Source organism: Eurosta solidaginis, chromosome 1 (genome assembly GCF_040869045.1).
Source record: "Eurosta solidaginis isolate ZX-2024a chromosome 1, ASM4086904v1, whole genome shotgun sequence".
NCBI classification, from domain to species: Eukaryota; Metazoa; Arthropoda; class Insecta; order Diptera; family Tephritidae; genus Eurosta; species Eurosta solidaginis.
The window spans coordinates 68,620,224-68,640,381 of NC_090319.1; the positions used below are offsets into that span (position 1 = coordinate 68,620,224).

The 20,158-nt window shown below is 34.7% G+C and overlaps 1 protein-coding gene across 2 annotated transcripts in view; it reads right to left on the minus strand.

Annotated features, from left to right (window-relative positions):
* pnr (pannier) overlaps window positions 1-14,162 on the minus strand; it is a 121,150-nt gene extending 106,988 nt beyond the window's left edge. For both annotated transcript variants that reach the window (XM_067771879.1, XM_067771803.1), the window contains exon 1: window positions 13,981-14,162. The gene's annotated coding sequence lies outside the window, so the exon portion shown is untranslated. The remainder of the gene's footprint in view (window positions 1-13,980) is intronic.
* Window positions 14,163-20,158: the final 5,996 nt, after the last annotated feature.

A 20,158-nucleotide genomic window follows, 5' to 3' on the forward strand; every position in this document is an offset into this window, starting at 1 on the left:
ATGTATATCGCACAATGTACAAATGACCCCATTTCTGAGTTTCAAACCGCAAAAAAAGATCAAATATAGTAAACACTGATACAAATTCGTTATTGCTTATAACAAGCTTCCGACTTTAAAACATTATTGGTCAAAACATCCTTCAATAAGTAATGCTATTATCTAGACTGCAATATCTCGTGACCGCTATAAATTTTTGGCATCAAAATTGTATTTTGCATTTTCTCAGAAACCAACTGATTGCAGTAAAACTTATTACATCAACGATGTTGTGGAGTATTTGGAAAGTACATTTCAAAAATACCGGCAGGATAAGGTTAGGCAGAGAAGAGATGAATCAATGGCAAAGTATAAAGGAAGATCATCGTTAAAACAATATATGCCACTCAAATCAGTAAAACGTGGAATAAAAATGTGGCTGCGATGTCACTCTTGACATTTGTCCATCGAATTTACAAGTACATGGAATTTTTTTATGTTTGTAGGTATGTCACCATGCTGCCACCTTGTATCGTTCCGCCAGATTTTCTGTCATATAGCATTGTCATTTTATTTGCTTTCACATTTCATCCTACATACTAATCGAGCAGTTACTTCTGTGTGAAAGCACCAAATTTACAATTTCATTAGAAGGTGAAATGAGATCATTAAGTTTCTGTGTGAAAACAGTATTAGTTAGTACAATTAAAGAAAAATAGAAAAAATTTACCACCACAAACGAAAAATGGGTCAGCACATTTGGTCATTAATATCAGGTATTAAAACTGCAGCTGTACGCAGATCGCAATCACAAAGCCGTTTATCTCAACGAAAAAAGGGAGCTGGGGAACGTATCCTTACATTTAGCAATTCTTATTGAGACTCGTGAAGACGTTGCGCAAAGTGTGCGCAGGGCAAAACACAAATCAGAACAAAACAAATTTGACAGCAATGTGATATATCACTTTGAAAGATATGCTTCGCAAAATATCATACTCAAAAATAAATTAGATTCATACATAATTTTCGAAATATAACAATTGCGTATTTACTTTTTAAACATTTTTCTTGGAAGTAATATACTTTTTTGTAAAACTTTTATTTTTTCCAATAAATCATTATGCATCAATATAAATATTTTTTATTATTATTTGTACGTTCAGAACTGCTGGTACAAATGTTGTACCAGTCCCCCCAGCCCCCCATCATAAAAATTTGAAATTTTTGAATGCAAATAATCTAATTATCTGTATCTTAATTACTTGAAACTAATTAAATTATATTTACTTAACAGGCTGAATGCCGGTTCGAAAGGGTTAAGTTTTTTTCCACCTAGTAAAAAAATCTAAACACCAATCTTCCAGCCGGGTGCACTTTCAAAACAAACAAACAAATCAAAATTTTGTGCGTGAAATGAAGAAACGTATGTATGTACATATATGGGGTATTCCATCACATTTCGACCAATTTTTAACCCGACCCCTTTAGAATTGGCTGAAAGTTTTTCTTCTTTTTCTAGCTTACGAAAGACGTTTTTCAGAAGTTTTTCAAATTTTTTCATCCAACTCAAAAAAAGTTATGAATTTAAAAAAACACCGTTTTTGTTTTCAAAATGCTATAACTTTTTCAAAAATTGACCGTTTGGGATATTTTTATTTTTTTAATTTGTTTTTAAATGTACTTTTCGGAAAAAATTCAAAAAAATTTTTTAATTTTTTTTTTTGTAATTTTTAAGTTTTTCGAGGTTTTTCGAATTTCGCCCTTTTTTTCATAAAAAACTTCTCAACAACTCAAAATAAGTTTTAAATATTTAAAAAAAAAACGGTGTTTTTTTCAAAATGCTATAACTTTTTCAAAAATTGAGATAATTTTTTTTTTTTTTTTAATATGTTTTTAAATGTAATTTTCGGAGAAAATACAAAAAAAAATTTTAAAGTTGTTTTTTCAATTAAATAAAAAAAAAAAATTCTCGGCTCACTCCGGGATTAGTGGGGATGATTGCAGGATTGATTGAAGATTTTTATGAAGAAAAGGGCGAAATTCGAAAAATCTCGAAAAACTGAAAAATTACAAAAAAAAAAAACTTTAAAAATTTTTTGGAATTTTTTCCGAAAAGTACATTTAAAAACAAATTTTAAAAAAGATCCCAAACGGTCAATTTTTGAAAAAGTTATAGCATTTTGAAAACAAAAACGGTGTTTTTTTTTTAATTCATAACTTTTTTTGAGTTGGATGAAAAAATTTGAAAAACTTCTAAAGGCGTCGGGTTCAAAATTGGTCGAAATGGGATGGAATACCCCATATACAAACCTATCTAGATATATGGTTTTGTAGGCTTACAGCAATGGGAAAAATAATAGAGCCCTGAAAAAGGTAATTTATAGTTTTTTGTTGTATATAATAATTCATTAATTTCCATGAATAAATAAGTACCTCACATAGACTGAATGTGTTCATAGTGTTACCAGAATTTGTTTGACGACTTAACGGAAGAACCCCAAACTGGTGAAAGGTTTTATGTTATAGAATAACTTCGTCCTCTTGGCAAATACTAAAAATTTTCTAGAATCTAGCTGAATTGCTGCCCCGAGACCTGGCAACTCTGCCGCCCCTAGTAGCTGGAGGCTTGGCCTGGCGTCATTTTGCACAATCGTATAAATTTTGCGAGGAATCCAAATTCATACAAAGCGGCTCAATTCACTTTCGCGCTGTCGAATGTGGCTTTGATATCAACAAAGGGTTCAAGTGCTTCAATTCTGTTTTCGCAGGTTATTTTCTTTTGGTAGACAAGCTCTAATCAGCCGATTTACGGTGGGCTGCTATATTTTGCATAATGCCCTTGACAGGACCTTAAATGCGATATTGGGAAAGTAAATTCCGCGATAGTTGGCGCAGTTTGTAGAATTTCCCGTCTTGTGGACTGGGTAAAGATTATAATCGTCGGGCATGCTTTCGTCGGAACATATCTTGCAAAGAAGCTGATGCATCGTCTTACCAGCTGCTCACCGCAGTATTTGTATAGCTCCTCTGGTAATCCATCAGCGCCCTTGGCCTTGTTATTTTTTAATCTGGTTATTGATATTCTGACTTCGTTAAAATCGGATTGGAGGACATTAATTCCATCAGCATCAATATGCTGTATCGAGTTCATCATCCCTGTGCGTTACATCGCTCTCTCCATTTAGGAGAGCAGAGAAGTGTTGCATCCATAATAAAAGTACACTCTGGACATCGGTAACAAGGTCGGCGTTTTCGTATATAATATTAACTCTGCTTATTAAATTCTGGAAAAAATCATCTCATGTTAGGTTCAACATCCCTGAATTTGGGAGACAACCGCTAATGCTCTCCGACGTGGTAAAGTAACATGGAATTACTTTTGACAGCAAGCTTTTATGGGAGTTGAATGTGAAGGAGAGGGCTTTGAGGGCTTACGTTGCCTTGAGCTGCGTTCGCGAGACAATTGGCAAACGCTGGGATTTCTCTCAAATGTTGGCGTTCCGATCTGGTGGTGAACGCTAGACGCCTGTTTCGCGGTCAAAGGTTGGAAACGGTGCAGCTTTTGGCCCTGGTACTAAAACTACTGCTGAATCTGTCCACGATCGATACAGCACGCGAATTTCATGCACTTCAGCATTCTGACCGACTTCATCCCTGGTAAGACTTAAAAGCTCTAGGACTGTGCGCCGATTTCCACTGCTGTTCCCACATTCATCACTCTTATTCCTTCAAGGGAGTAATGAAGTGATTTAGAAGGAGATAGGAACCTGGTGAACCTGTTCACGGATGGATCCAGTCCGCCGCTGTAGCTGTTAAAGAATTTAAACAATTACTCAGATATTCATGCGATCGAGGTCGATGGCTATAAGGGATTGCTTAACCTCAAAATATCAAGATCTATGCGGGCCTTAGTAATGGCTTTATCGCTGCCATGCAGCCAATTTCACAGTTAGAGTGTGTGGTAACACAATGGACAAAATAAAATGTCCAAGTGAGAGCTGCCACCCAACCTAAGCCACCCCAATCCCAGGTTAATTTCTTGTTATCCTTTTTTATACCTTTCGTTATTATGTTCGTAATTATTGGATTTTCCACATATCCTTTATTTGGGGATTTATGATCAGCTACCTATTTAGGGCTTAGTATTATTTCGGTATTGTCGGTAAGTCGTACGAAAACTTCCGGAACTAATTACGAAATTGGAGAAGTTTGTCCCTAAAACATTCCCTTTCTGACACAAAAATTGTCTTCAAGGGCTTTAATTATGATGTATGTATATTCGGGAACTGTTCTCTGTCATCTCGTGTCAAACTTGGTTCGAAAATTATCGATTTCCGCTTTGTGGCACCCTCAAAGAAATACCACGTCAAAATTTTCTTAGAGTCAAAATGTTTTCGGTAGTTGTGTCATCTATAGAAACCCAGAAGTTTTTTGACATTAATTCTCTTTCGAAAGCGCATTAATACCAATTGACGTTGTTTCCTTTGACACTATTGCACGTCACCTTAATTATCTCTATATATTTAGTGATCATGTAATTTTCTCTCCGCTACCATTAAAATGTTAGTGATATACGAATTTTCACTGCCATTAAGTTTACCCCAAAGTTTGCAACTGTGGTAATATGAAAGAACTGGGGAGGGGATCAGTTAACTTGTTCACGGGTACTTTAGTCCAGAGATGCCGCACGTTAAAGTTGGCTGATCACTGCTGCTTCTTCCAAGCGGAAGTTGCCGCATTAAGGATGCGGTGGATGAAATGCTATCCATTGCTACTACGGTTAGGGAATTTATCATCTACTCTGATAGCCAAGCGGCTATCAAGGCCTTGAGTTCAACTACAGTGCAATCGAGGGTGGTCTGGGAGTGCCTACCCTCGCTTGCGATTGCATCGGACTATTTATCTGGGCTCCGGGCCATAGATTATCTGGGTCCCGGGCCATTGTGATATCCCGGGCAACTGTCAAGCTGATATCTTAGCCGGCATCGGTACAACTGAAGCGGATGACTGCATCGATTTCGGGATTACGCGGGCTCCTCTGGTTTGCTCCCCTCGGGCGGACACCACCTATGTATGGAGGATGATGAGGTGGAATCGTCGAATCACTTCATGCTTGATTGCCCAGCTTTTGCCAGAACTAGGCGAAAGTACTTCCGCCGGGACTCACTTGTACACTTAAAGAAATGGTGCTAGTAAAATCAACAAATCGGTTCTGTTGTTCTTGACTTAACGGAGATTCGGTGAAATTGATCGAATTGTGGTTAATTCAACCGAGTTCTTTGTCAAGCGAACAAATTAGTTTAGTCATTTCAACAGAAGAGAAATTGTCGCTCTTTATTTAACAACATTCTGTAAAATTGACAGATTCCTAATCAATCTAACTGATTTTTTTGTTAACACAACTGAGCTCACTGGTCATTTCAACAGCGATCAACAGTCAATATATGAGCAAATTTCTAAGAGACTTTTACGCTCACTGCGCTCTCTACTTTGTACTTATGTATGCTGTGCACTCTATGTATGCACATATTTACGTATGTATATGGAGGCCGTCGTGGTGTGATGGTAGCGTGCTCCGCCTACCATACCGAAGACCCTGGGTTCACACCTCGGGCAAAGCAACATACAAATTTAAAAATAAGGTTTTTCAATTAGAAGAAAATTTTCCTAAGCGAGATCGCCCCTCGGCACTGTTCGGCAAGCACTCCGAATGTATTTCTGCCATGAAAAGATCTTAGTTAAGATTGATTTGCCTTGCAAATGCCGCAACATAGGTACTTTCGTACAAAGCTGTTGCAACAACTTTTTTTGTTCATTTGACTACTAAAACGGTCAATTACGAATCAACGCTTTGTACGCAGTTGATTCAACATCTTGTTGCGATGGATAAAAATTTACAGAAATTTCGGTTGAATTGACCCGTATTTCGATTGATTTTGCCAGTCTTTTTATTTCAGTGTATCTCCGGAGGATTTATACAAGATTGAGATCGGTATCATTCGGAACTTTATCGTTGCTAAGCAACGATTCTCTAAGTAGCTATAGCTACGTTACCGTTATTTTATTGTATATGGTATCACACGATCATGTTGTCCAAGGGAGATTCCCCTCCAGGAAGCTACCGCCTAAACTAACCTAACCTAAATATGACAGAATTTCCAACTCCACTCACCACTACTTGCCTCTATAATTTTCACGCAGGTGTATTGAGGAATATATGTGTGTGTGACATTGCATGCGTATACAATTGCATGACTATAACATGAAAAATGTACTTGTAAAACGAAAAATTTATGAGCGAAAAGTGAAAATTAATATTTTATTGCCCAACATTGTTCTACATCTCTTTGTGTGCTTCCGAAATGCGCGCGCCTCTGCACACACTATCACTTTGGTTACACTTTCGCACTTACATATGAATCGTGTGTGTTAAGCTCTTTTGTGTTTTTAGATACAGTGACGTTGATTAGATTGCAAAACGAATATAGAAATGTATAAGTAAATGTGTTGCATAATTAAAAATTCATGAATTTCTTGCAGTAATTTTATTGCTTTAAAACGATGATGTAATAATAAAAAGATAAAGAGAGAAATAAAAAGAATTAAAAATATGAAGAAAAATTAAAATAAAATAAACATCACACAAATGTAATGCCAAAATAATTTGCATTAACACACAGCTGGCTGCCGTTAAATTTAATTTTTTTTGTTGTTTTTTTTTCTAAGTTCTTCTCAGTTCAGGTTTTCATTGCAAGAAAATTATGCACATCATCATAGATTTCTTGTATTTTTAGTATTTTTATTATACTCAGTTGAGCAGAGCTCACAGAGTATATTAACTTTGATTGGATAACGGTTGGTTGTACAGGTATAAAGGAATCGAGATAGATATAGACTTCCATATATCAAAATCATCAGGATCGAAAAAAAATTTGATTTAGCCATATCCGTCCGTCCGTCCGTCCGTTAACACGATAACTTGAGTAAATTTTGAGGTATCTTGATGAAATTTGGTATGTAGGTTCCTGAGCGCTCATCTCAGATCGCTATTTGAAAAGAACAATATCGGACTATAACCACGCCCACTTTTTCGATATCGAAAATTTCGAAAAACCGAAAAAGTGCGATAATTCATTACCAAAGACGAATAAAGCGATGAAACTTCGTAGGTGAGTTGAGCTTATAACGCAGAACAGAAAATTATTAAAATTTTGGACAATGGGCGTGGCACCGCCCACTTTTAAAAGAAGGTAATTTAAAAATTTGCAAGCTGTAATTTGGCAGTCGTTGAAGATATCGTGCTGGAATTTGGCAGGAATGTTACTCCTATCACTATATGTATGCTCAATAAAAATTAGCAAAATCGGAGAACGACCACGCCCACTTTAAAAAAAAAATTTTTTTTAAAGTCAAATTTTAACAAAAAATGTAATATCTTTACAGTATATAAGTAAATTATATTAACATTCAACTCCAGTAATGATATGGTGCAACAAAATGCAAAAATAAAAGAAAATTTCAAAATGGGCGTGGCTCCGCCCTTCCATTTAATTTGTCTAGGATACTTTTAACGCCATAAGTCGAACAAAAATTTACCAATCCTTGTGAAATTTGATAGGGGCTTAGATTCTGGGACGTTAACTTATTTCTGTGAAATCGGTTGAAGAAACGCCCAGTTTGTATACACAGTCGACCGCCTGTCCTTCCGCTCGGCCGTTAACACGATAACTTGAGCAAAAATCGATATATCTTTACTAAACTCAGTTCACGTACTTATCCGAACTCACTTTATATTGGTATAAAAAATGGTTGAAATCGGACTATGACCACGCCCACTTTTTCGATTTCGAAAAACGAAAAAAATGCCATAATTCTATACCAAATACGAAAAAAGGGATGAAAAATGGTATTTGGATTAGTTTATTGACGCAAAATATAACTTTAGAAAAAAACTTTGTAAAATAAACATAATAATAACATATAAATAAAACATATACAACTACCACCACTCCCTTTTAAAAGCCTCATTAATACCTTTAATTTGATACCGATATTGTACAAACGCATTCTAGAGTCACACCTGGTTCACCTTTATGGCTATATCCCTAAATGGCGTCCACCTATAGAACTATGGCCCACTCCCTCATAAAATACTCTTTAATGCCTTTTATTTGATGCGCATGTCATACAAACACATTCCAGGGTTTCCCTCGGTTCATTTTGCTAAATTGTTATTTTCCCTTATGTTGTCATCATAGCTCTCAACTGAGTATGTAATGTTCGGTTACACCCGAAATTAACCTTCCTTACTTGTTTTTAATTATTTTTTCTATTCTTAGGAGTTAGCGTTTCTTGTAATTTGCAATTTTTATTATATCGCGCTAATAAAACCGATTACACAGTGATTTGTCGTGTTTACGCATATTCCATTATCGGTTGTTGATTAGCGCAAAATCTGAGCTTTAAATGAGCTTTAATATGATTGGAAGTTTATTTAAATTACTTAATATATGCACTAAGTGATATATTTTGTTTTTAAATGTGTCGGCATAGATAAATGCTAGTTTAGTATGAAGACCAGCAGCCATTTCAAATAAGTACTTAAAAGCAAAAGAAGTGACCACCAAGTACCCGTGAAGTACGGTATGTAAACATACACATGTCTAGAAAGCAGTGGCGTAGTAAAGTTTTCTTGCGCCCGGGGAAAACTATTTTTTTTAGGTTAGATTTTTTTCTACTGCGAAGTAATATTTTGCAGTCACATATTTCGACAAAAAGTTCTGTGCCATTGAAATCTGTATTATAAAATTCACCCAAGTTCTTACAATTTCTTTATTAGTCGTTATTATCCTAGTTTAATAAATTTTCAACGTCTAAGAGAAACCAAATTTAAAATTAAGAATATTTAGTCATGTAAATCTTGAACGTATTTCTTATTGGAGACGATCGAGTACACTTTTCATAACGCGAGAAATTTCACATTCTGCGGAAAGGCTAACATCTCTAGCCGAATTTCCAGGCATTTTGCGGTGCCTTCTTATACGTTTTACTATATCAATATTCCATTTTTCACAAAGAGACTTCGTTTTTTCTATTGCTTCTTCACAGAGAGTGTCTCGAATTTCAGATAGTTCAGTCGCTAATGATTTAAGATCATGATACGCTTCTCTAAAATTCATCCCCGGATCTTGTAATATGAGATGCACGAGATCAATCCTCCTTAAGACTTCATACCAGAAATTAACTAATTTTATGACACTAAAATTTAGTATATTGTAACGATTTTTCTACAAATCCTCTTATTTGCAATCCTCTTCTGAGTTCGTATCACTAAACTGTTGAATAAATAACTCCAATATTGAATAATAGAAAAATGGCCTTTATTAAAGTACTTCACAATAACACTTATACTTTGCTACTCGCTGGCTTAAAAACCAAACTGATTGATAACTCAACTCAAACTGAATTACTTCTTACTCGCCTGCCCCGCTTTTATAGTTTACGCTGCATACTTCTAGGCTCTTCCATTTCCAGAACTTACCAACTATATTCGTGTGTGTATAGTTCTCATATAGTTTCTACTTGTTTACAATTGTCTACTTTTTAGCGCTTCTCAGATGTACATATGTGAGTTTGTAGTTTACAGTCTCTCGCACACACATAAGCGTATAAATAAATTCATCTGTGTGTGACATCTCATCTCTCGCTGCCTTGTATGTAAATGTTGCTCGTCGGAATGTGTACATATGTGTAGACGCAATTATTGATTCGTTTATGCAGATACATAATGATTGAATTATTGATGTGAATTCACGTCACTGCTTAGCATCGGCCTGGAGATGGCAGCACTCCTTAGTTTTGCTAATATTCGTAACAATATTTTGCAACAGAACTGTAGCTTCGCTTCTGGTGTCACTTGCGATGTTAGTGTCCTCTGCTATTTTCTAAGTGTTCTACTACATTCTTTAGCCCATCGACGATAACGCTAACCGCTTTTATTCTGGAGCTCCATCGTGTTTCACATTCACGTTTGACAGTTTTTGTTAAAGCATTTTTTAATAATTCACATCGTAACGTTGAACGTGAGAAAAAAAGATATATCCTTTCAATTATTCCACAACCTGTCGCAAGTGTTCCGGACATTTGCATGCATTTTTTAGTATAGAAATTTTTTCCATAAATCAATATTTTCCAGAAATCAGTTATAATAAAGATACAAATTATCCAGGATATTCTGCTTTGCGGACCATTTGGCGTCCCACTGTGAGTAGCGCCCGGGGCAAGCTGCCCCCCCCCCCCCCCCCCTTGAGAGGAGCCTGGTCTGTTTCTTATCTGTAACAACCTATACCGGTAGGCTATTCATTTAGTATGCGCTGGTTTTAGAAAGCGGAATTATCGTCAAGTTCTTCGGTTTCGATAGCAACTCGATAACATAACGATAACTTTTCGATACATTTTCGTCAGGTTTTCGGTAATAAATCTACAACTTTTCAAAAACAAATTGATATTTTTTTATAACATATCGATATTTTTTCGATAAATAATTGAAAGCTTTTCTATATTAAATTGATAACTTTTCGTTAACAAATCAATAACCTTGAGATAGAAAATTGATAACTTTTTGATAAATAAGCGACCAATTCGCAATAATAAATCGTTAACTTTTCAATAACAAACCGATAATTGCTCGATAAAAAACTATTAACACTTCGATACAAAACTGATACCACGCCGTCCGTTTTCGGTTTGGACTTCTATTACTTTCATTTCTCTCCCTCTCCCCTCGGAACGATGCCCATTGCGAATTTAGTAATGAAAACACCCGCTCACAGCTAGCATTATGAGCTGGAATGGCAAAAAAGAACTTAACGATTTTCAAAATCTGAGAAAAACAAGCCACATTCGGATGCGCAGTTTTTTTCTCGTCTTACTTCAAATTTAGTAAAATGCGGGACATTTCATCAAAATTCAGGATATGTCCCGGATTTCCGGGACGCATGGTCACCCTATTTATTTATGTACCCACATTCGCACTTAGTTTATATACGAACGTGAATATTTAAAAATTTATTCCGCATTCACATTCACGAACGGGAATACAGAAAAAAATGTCAAACCCTTAGTGTTCGCGAAGGATTGATTCGTTGTTTAATGTTTTCAAATAAAACCGTATTCCGTAATCAACATAGACATGGCACCTCTTAAAATAACATAATTTTTCAAGCCGAAAATCACAAATTCAGAACAAACAGTGGAATTAGTTGAACCAGGAGGACCATACTAATCTGGAAGTAAGTGAAACAAGTAAGGAAGGCTAAGTTCGAGTGTAACCGAACATTACATACTCAGCTGAGGGCTTAGGAGACAACCCTGGAATGTGTTTGTATGACATGGGTATCAAATGGAAGGTATTAATGATTATTTAAACGGGAGTGGGCCTTAGTTCCATAGGTGGACGCCTTTTCGAGATATCGCCATAGAGGTGGACCAGGGGTGACTCTAGAATGTGTTTGTACGATATGGGTATGAAAAGAATGGTGTTAATGAGTATTTTAAAAGGGAGTAGGCCTTAGTTCTATAGGTGGGCGCCTTTTTGAGATACCGCCATAGAGGTGGACCAAGGGTGACTCTAGAATATGTTGTACGATATTGGCGGCCACCGTGGTGTGATGGTGGCGTGCTCCGCCTACCACACCGTATACCCTGGGTTCACACCCCGGGCAAAGCAACATCAAAATTTTAGAAATAAGGTTTTTGAATTAGAAGAAAATTTTCAATTTCCAATTTGTAGGGAAAATCAAGAGGAGCACGACGCAAATTGGAAGAGAAGCTCGGCCTTAGATCTCTTCGGAGGTTATCGCGCCTTACATTTATTTATTTAATATGGCTTTTAAAAAGGAGTGGCCCTCAGTTGTATATGTGAAAGCGTTTTCGAGATATTTACCAAAATGTGGACCCAGAACATCATCAGTCGAACAGTATTCCTGCCAAGATTCCTAGGGCTTTTGATTTCGCCTTGCAGAAGTTTTTCATTTTCTTCTACTTAATATGGTAGGTGTCACACCCATTTTACAAAGTTTTCTCTAAAGTTATATTTTGCGTCAATAAACCAATCCAATTACCATGTGTCATTCCCTTTTTCGTATTTGGTATAAAATTATGCCATTTTTTTTTTCATTATTCATAATTTTCGATATCGAAGATAAAGGAACTTCAGATAAGTACGTGAACTAAGTTTAGTAAATATATATCGATTTTTGCTCAAGTTATCGTGTTAACGGCCGAGCGGAAGGACAGACGGTCGACTGTGTATAAAAACTGGGCGTGGCTTCAACCGATTTCGCCCATTTTCACAGAAAACGATTACCGTCATAGAGTCTATGCCCTTACCAAATTTCGCAAGGATTGGTAAATTTTTGTTCGACTTACGGCATTAATAGTATCCTAGACAAATTAAATGAAAAAGGGCGGAGCCACGTCCATTTTGAAATTTTCTTTTATTTTTGCATTTTGTTGCACCAAGTTGAATGTTGACATAATTTACTTATATACTGTAAAGATATTAAATTTTTTGTTATAATTTGACTTAAAATTTTTTTTTTAAAGTAGGCGTGTTCTTCCTCCGATTATTTAGCACAAATACGGTAATAGCAGTAACGTTCCTGCCAAATTTCATCATGATATCTTCAACGACTGCCAAATTATAGCTTGCAAAACTTATAAATTACCTTCTTTTAAAAGTTGGCGGTGCCAAGCCCATTGTCCAAAATTTTACTAAGTTTCTATTCTGCGTCATAGGGTTAACCCCCCTATCAAGTTTCATCGCTTTATCCATCTTTGGTAATGAATTATCGCACTTTTTCGATTTTTCGAAATTTTCGTTATCGAAAAGTGGGCGTGGTTATAGTCCGATATCGTTCATTTTAAATAGCGATCTGAGCTGAGTGCCCAGGAACCTGCATACCAAATTTAATCAAGATACCTCAAAATTTACTCAAGGTATCGTGTTAACAGACAGACGTACGGACGGACATGGCTCAATCAAATTTTTTTTCAATATTGATGATTTTGATATATGTAAATCTATATCTATCTCGATTCCTTTATACCTGTACAATCAAAATTAATATACTGTGTGTGCAAAGCACGCTGTGTATAAAAACAGTAGCAATTCCATAGCGCAGTTCACGATAAGGTACAGTTGGTCTTGCATCGTTGCACAGCATATTTCCATTGCAAAACATTATAATACCTAAACAAAGTACACGCATATGCACCTGTCCAGCATTACAACATTTACATTGGAAACGCAATGAGTAAAGCAAAATTTCGAACAGCTCATATTCGCCGAAAGAACACTTTCGTCAGACCACCAGTTATCTCAATGAAAGTTTCATGAGTTTTTTAAGCGTTAATTGATAATTATATGCATGTGTGAACAGATGCTCGTGATCATATTTTTAAGTTATTTATTATATTAAATATTTGATGTTAGTGCAACCAATTGGAGTTCGATACGCCCAATCCACCATGAAAAAAAACATCCTTTGCGAATACTTTTTATGGTTTGTCCCTGTTGTTAACGTAACCGGTGCGGGTCTCGCAAATACTTTGCTGACAAAATTAAGGATTATTATTATTATATTTACATTTTTGTTGTGAATGTTCTATTGGAGATTTCAAATCTGGACCTCCTCCCCTCTTCACCACCCCACGGGCATTTTTCCGGGATCCGCCCCTGTTTCTAAGTCTCGTATTTATTAGATATTTTGCACTCATTTTGCTTTCTGAGTGTTATGGGCGCTCATAGAATGTTTGGGGTATATGGTAAAAATTTAAAAGATTTCATCAATTTGTAGAAGAAAAGTTTATAAAAAAAACTATTACATCACATATAGGTTTGGCCTAATACTAATCAGAACAGAATTCGCGCGAGGTTATTATTATATTGTTATAGATTACTAAGTTATATGTTAATACAAGAATCAATAATTAACTCACCACAATTACAGCAACCAAAATAAAAATAGATTTCGTTGTTTTGTTGTTGTTGAATTTGCTTTCAAACGTATTTTTTTTTTTCAACTTTGTTTTTTTTTTTTTTAATTTTCCGCCTTGTTTTCTCACTTTGCATGTGTTAATTGCTTCATTACTTCGAAGTGTAGACAATATAAAAATTTTAATTGTTTAATTAGCATTTTATGCATATGTCTATTGTAAATTATTTGCGTAAATAAATATTAATGAACACCACGTTTAAACACTAAAAACTTATGAATTTTATTTTGTTTTCACTGCATTTTCTCGAAGCTTCTTGCTTTAAACAAATGTGTAGTTTATATTGCAATTTTCATTTTAAATGTTTGTAAATTTGTTGTTTTTTTTCTATTGTTTGGAAACTAATTTATTATATTATTGTTGTATAATTATACAGTTATGGTAAACTTATCAAAATTAATTAAATATGATGTTAGACCTATTCTTACTACTTAATTCTCACGGTGTAACTTATTCATCAAATCCTCGATACACTGCAAGTACTTATCGATCGTGGCAATGGCATAATTAATAATCAATATATGGGCAAATCCCAAAAATTTTTACTTTTTTGGGTAATGGGGTTTTACACACGGGCAAAAAAATTAAGGCCAGAAAAAATTACAAGGACATTAAGTTTGACCTTTTTACTATCCGATCTGATGATTTTAAAAATCAAGAAAGTTGATAGTAAGTTTTGCAGAACTTCGAAACGTAAAAAACGTCGATTTTTACACTTTTTCAAGCGATACCCTTGATTTTTTTTTTTAATTTTTCTATAAAATTTTGAGGCATCGCTGAAACGCTATGGAATTTAAACTGAATGTTGTCTTTGAGACGAAGATTCTAAAAGTATGAGCAAAGTTAATGTAACCCTCCAATACTCAAAACTATCATCAATCAAAGTAGCGATACTTTTTTTTTTGTCATTTTCAATATTGACAATTTTTTGCTTATAGCTTTTTGAGGCAATTGAGTATTGAAATTTGGATTATGCACGATAATAGCCTATTAGGGACTAAAAATACCTGGGGCTTCAAATCCGATGTGCCCCTTTCAGTTTTGAAAGTAGAGGCAGAAAAGTGGAAGCGCTTGGTTGCGTAAATTCAGGAGCATGTTTTTTTGTGGGCACAGCTACAATTTTACTTTTATCACTTCATACCCGTTTGTTAATTTTTTCCCTACACCACAGTGGTATACCTTCAATTGCCTCATCTTGGAATATTCACGCAAGGAAAGTTATTGATGTTTGTACATGGGGCAAATATACGAAATTTCCGACAAAAATTGGAAATCGTCAAAAAGTGTAGAAACAAAATTTTTTTTAAACCAAGTTTTATTTAAAAGTAAATGAAAAGAAACACACATTTGGTACAAAAATTAAAAAAAAATGTCTAAACTTTTTGACGATTACCAATTTTTGGGGAAAATTTCGTATATTTGCCCCATATACAAACATCAATAACTTTCCTTGCGTGAATATTCCAAGATGAGGCAATTGATGGTATACTACTGTGGGGTAGAGAAAAAATTAGCAAACGGGTATGAAATATTTGACGGTTACCCAGTTTCGTATTTTTGCCGATATCTCTAAAACCGGGTTTTGGGAATCAACAAAATTTTACCATAGATACATATGTACATCCTGACAAAATTTTAACACAATCGGTTAAGAAGTGTTTAAATAAGTAAAAAAAAATTTTAGGTTTTCCGGGTATATATTGTTACGAATATTAGCAAAACTAAGGGGTGCTGCTATCTCTAAGCCGATGCTAAGCAGTGACGTGAATTCACATCAATAATTCAATCATTATGTATCTACATAAACGAAACAATAATGCGTCTACACATATGTACCATGTACGTATACGAGCAGCGGAGAGTCAATGCACAAACACATGCATATATCTGAGATACTCCTGAAAGTATGCAATGAGAAAAGCTATAAAATTGTGCAATTGTAGTTACAGCTGAGAAGTTTGAGAGCTAATGGCAACTAGTAGATTCTGGAAGCGCCTAGAAGATGCAACGATGAAATCAGAGAGTATATAAGGCGGCAATTCTAGAGGCGCTAGAATTCAGTTTGATTTGAGCTATCAAGAAGTTTCGATTAAGACGCTATCTAGCGAGCAAGAGCAGTATTATTTTGAATAGTAGAGTTTCATTTGAGCTATCAATCAGTTTGGTTATTAAGCAAGCTATTCGTTGCACAGTTTGAGTGTTATTGTGAAGTACTTTAATAAAGGCCATTTTCCATTATTCAATATTGGAGTTATTTATTCAACAATTTAGTGATTCGAACTTAGCAAAAAGGCAAATAAGAGGATTTGCAAGTAAATTCGTTACAATATTTTTATCAATATCTCCAAAACCAGATCTCGGGTATTAAAACTTTTTTACCTAAACATACTGCGTTCACATATCTATATGTTTTTAAAGTTTCAAAAGAATCGGTGGAAAGGTGTTAAAATAAATGTGTTGCAAACTTTGCAGTAAAAAATATTTGGCGGTTATTCGGTTTTATATTTTTACCGATATCTACAAAACCGGGTCTCGTGTATTAAAAAAATTTTACATAGCTAACAGCTGCATATATCTCCATATTTGTTAAAATTTCGATATAATCGGTACAGAAGTTCTGAAGTAAATGTATATTTAACATTGCGACCTAAATTTATATATATTTTGCTCGATCTTTTGACTATATCTTTTTGAGGCATTATGTAAGACGAGTAACGGCGATGCACTATAGCTCCAATTTATCCCTTAATGTTCCTGACAAAAAGATATTTGCGTGATACCATGTTTCGAAAAAAAAAATTTTCTCCAAAAAAAACCAAAGTTTGGCGGATTTCCCCATATACATTACGGTGGTCCTTATTTTTTAGACTTAAAAAAAATTAACGGAGCATTACTTAATATCATTCTTTATTAAAAAATCTGATGGCGCATATACTTTTTTTTTTGCAATTTGTGTTGTTATATCGGCCTACTGATTTGTAAGATCGCGGGATCGAATCGAGCTCAAGGCCTAACAATAATTTTTTATCATTATTATTGTTATGATAAATTTTTTCTTAATTGAAAAAAATTTTTTTTTAATTAGAATAGAAGAAAGAAAAAATTTCGATTCGAACCCGCGATCTTACAAATCAGTAGGCCGATATAACAACAAAAATTGTTAATACATCCCAGAGCACGTGGAAAAAAAGTGTCAATAAATTATGACACTATGGCAGCATTGCCATCAAACAAGTCCAATTTCCACATTCATTCTGCAACAGGTGTCGCAGTGTTGTGAATATCAATTGGCACGAACCAGAATAGAACTAGGATTAGTGAAGACAAACAAAAAACCGCTGTGGTGGCTGAATGGTTATAGCAACGGCGCCTAAACGTTGTCGATGAAGGAATTTAGCAGTTCCCGAAATGGATCTATACAACGAGCTTTGGCAGTTGTCTAAAAAAATGTTTTCTTTCTTCTATTCTAATTTAAAAAAAAATTTTTTCAATTAAGAAAAAATTTATCATAACAATAATAATGATAAAAAATTATTGTTAGGCCTTGAGCTCGATTCGAAGCCGCGATCTTTTGTTTTGCTTTAAGGTTGTAAAAGGTCGCTACCGTAGTTCAAACTTTTAGAAAAATCATTGTAATAACCCTCTCTCGACGTATTGATTCTGGTACGTTTGTTATTGATTATTTTAGAATACAACATAGAATCCAAAGAAAAAGGTAATGCATTACAGACACCATTTCCTTACCTCTTTTAATTTTTTATTCTGTTGTCGACGCATCGAAATTAAGGCTCCCCTCGTATATTACATAGTGGGCGTTTGTTTAGTGCTTTTATCGAAACCAAAGGCTGACTAGCTTATGCAGACTTCGCAAAAAATATATTGTGAATGCGAAAATGAGCGCTTATAATATTGTCATTCATTTTTGTTTTTTAAATGGAAGTGTTGAGTGTTATAAATTCACAGTTTCATATTCGCTTTAAAACATTTAAAAACACGTAAGTTTGTATTTCATTTGAAATTATCAAACATAAATATCAACGTTTTATTGTCAGCGTGTGTTTTGATTAATTAAACATGATTTTTATAACAAGAGTTATTCTTGTCCATACATTGCTATGTTGTATAACGCAACGAATCATATTTTATCGTGTGAACCAGAACCCGTATCATATAAGAGCACTCATTCACCTCAGTGAGTGACAGTAAGGGCCATATTATGTATAACGCAAGGAATCATATTTTCGTGTGAACAAGAGCCCGTATCCCATAAGAGCACTCATTCACCTCAGTGAGTGACAGTACACCTGATTGCGAAATTTGTGAAGTTTTTGGTATTATATAGTGGTAAATGTGAATACCAGCGACTGCGGAACAAAGTGTCACGAAGTCATACCTAAACCGAAACATTTTTCCCCAACATATATGACAAACCCAACAAAACAAATTTGACGCGTCCAACGCTTTTATTTAATTGTCTGATCAAAACCCTAGATTGAAGAGGAGTGTGATGACTTGTACCTAGGACGTACCTAATTATTTTCTAGCTTTTAGTATTATTACCTCGGCGACCGAGCTTTGCTCGGTAAATTTCGAGTATGCCGCATAACATATTTTGTCCTACATGTATATATATTATATATTTTTACTTACCAATATTTGATTTCCTTAAAAATAGATTTCAAAAACATATCAAACACTAACCGAAAAATGAACTGGAATAAAACATTTGAAATGGGTAATTCCAGCATATAGTATAAGGGATTGTTATGACAATTAGTGAAATCAAGAACTAAGTTATTAAGGTCGAGCATCTTCATGCGCCGAATTATTAATTTCAAACATTTTTTTAGTTATACACTATGAAATTCTCAAAATTTTATTACATTCCAAAAACTTGTAAACTTCACGAATGACAACTATCAGTTTTCAATTTGAACATATGCCTCTAGTGTTCAACGGTAGCAAATTACCATGGTGAGATATCTTTCTAATAGTAATCTGTGAGAAATTGCAATTATTCATTTCATATTTGCCAAAAATATGCATTTAAATATATTTTGCTAAAATTTGCCACGGTGCCTTGATATTGCATTTCAATTTTATTAAAATAAAAATAAATGTAAGGCGCGATAACCTCCGAAGAGATCTACCCGAGATCGTTCGGTTATACAAATATACAAGAATTGCTCGTTTAAAGTTGTAAGATTATTGCTTCATGTATTGTTTTCAATAAAACCGTTGAACATAAAAATTGTTTTTAATTATTTTAATTTAAAGTTTTTAGTATTTATTTAATTGCCTATTATTTCTCATTCTGTTTAATTCATTTAGAGACTCATTATTACAAGGACTCTTTCCTGACAATTTGTTACAATCTAAGTCCTCAATACATAATCCTTCCAAAGACTACTCGACTCTGCGCCACGTATGCTTGTCCCTCCTCCAACTCCAAAATATTTTGATGTCACTTCTACCGGACTGTATGTAATATTTGTTCCAAATATGGACCAAAGCGGACCACAAATACGATTTTTTTGAATAGCTCGCTATTTGCGCCACCTAGCGGCGTTTTTTTCATAGGTCGCTTTCTATTCTTGTATGTATTATGTGTTTCAAATATGAACCAAATGGGACCACAAATACGATTTTTGGAAATATTTCGATCTATGCGCCACCTATCGGAGTTTTTTCTTATTATTGCATTGTCATCGGGTTCTGAACGATATTTCAAGTTTTAAGCTTGTAGCTTATCGGTAAGTTACTTAAATTTTAATTACAAATTTCTGTTCGCCCGGCCTTTCAAGTCAAGCTAAATAAAACCATTTGAAAAGAGAAGTTTACGCTAACATCTAAAAATGAAGCAACACTTAGTGTACCGTGGCAAGGTTTCGAAACGACGTGCTCCGAATAACAGTAGTGCGCTCTAGCTACTGCGCCATGACATCTGCATAATAAACCATTTTTATACTCAGTTGAGCAGAGCTCACAGAGTATATTAAGTTTGATTGGATAACGGTTGGTTGTACATATATAAAGGATCGAGATAGATATAGACTTCCATATATCAAAATAATCAGGATCGAAAAAAAATTTGATTGAGCCATGTCCGTCCGTCCGTCCG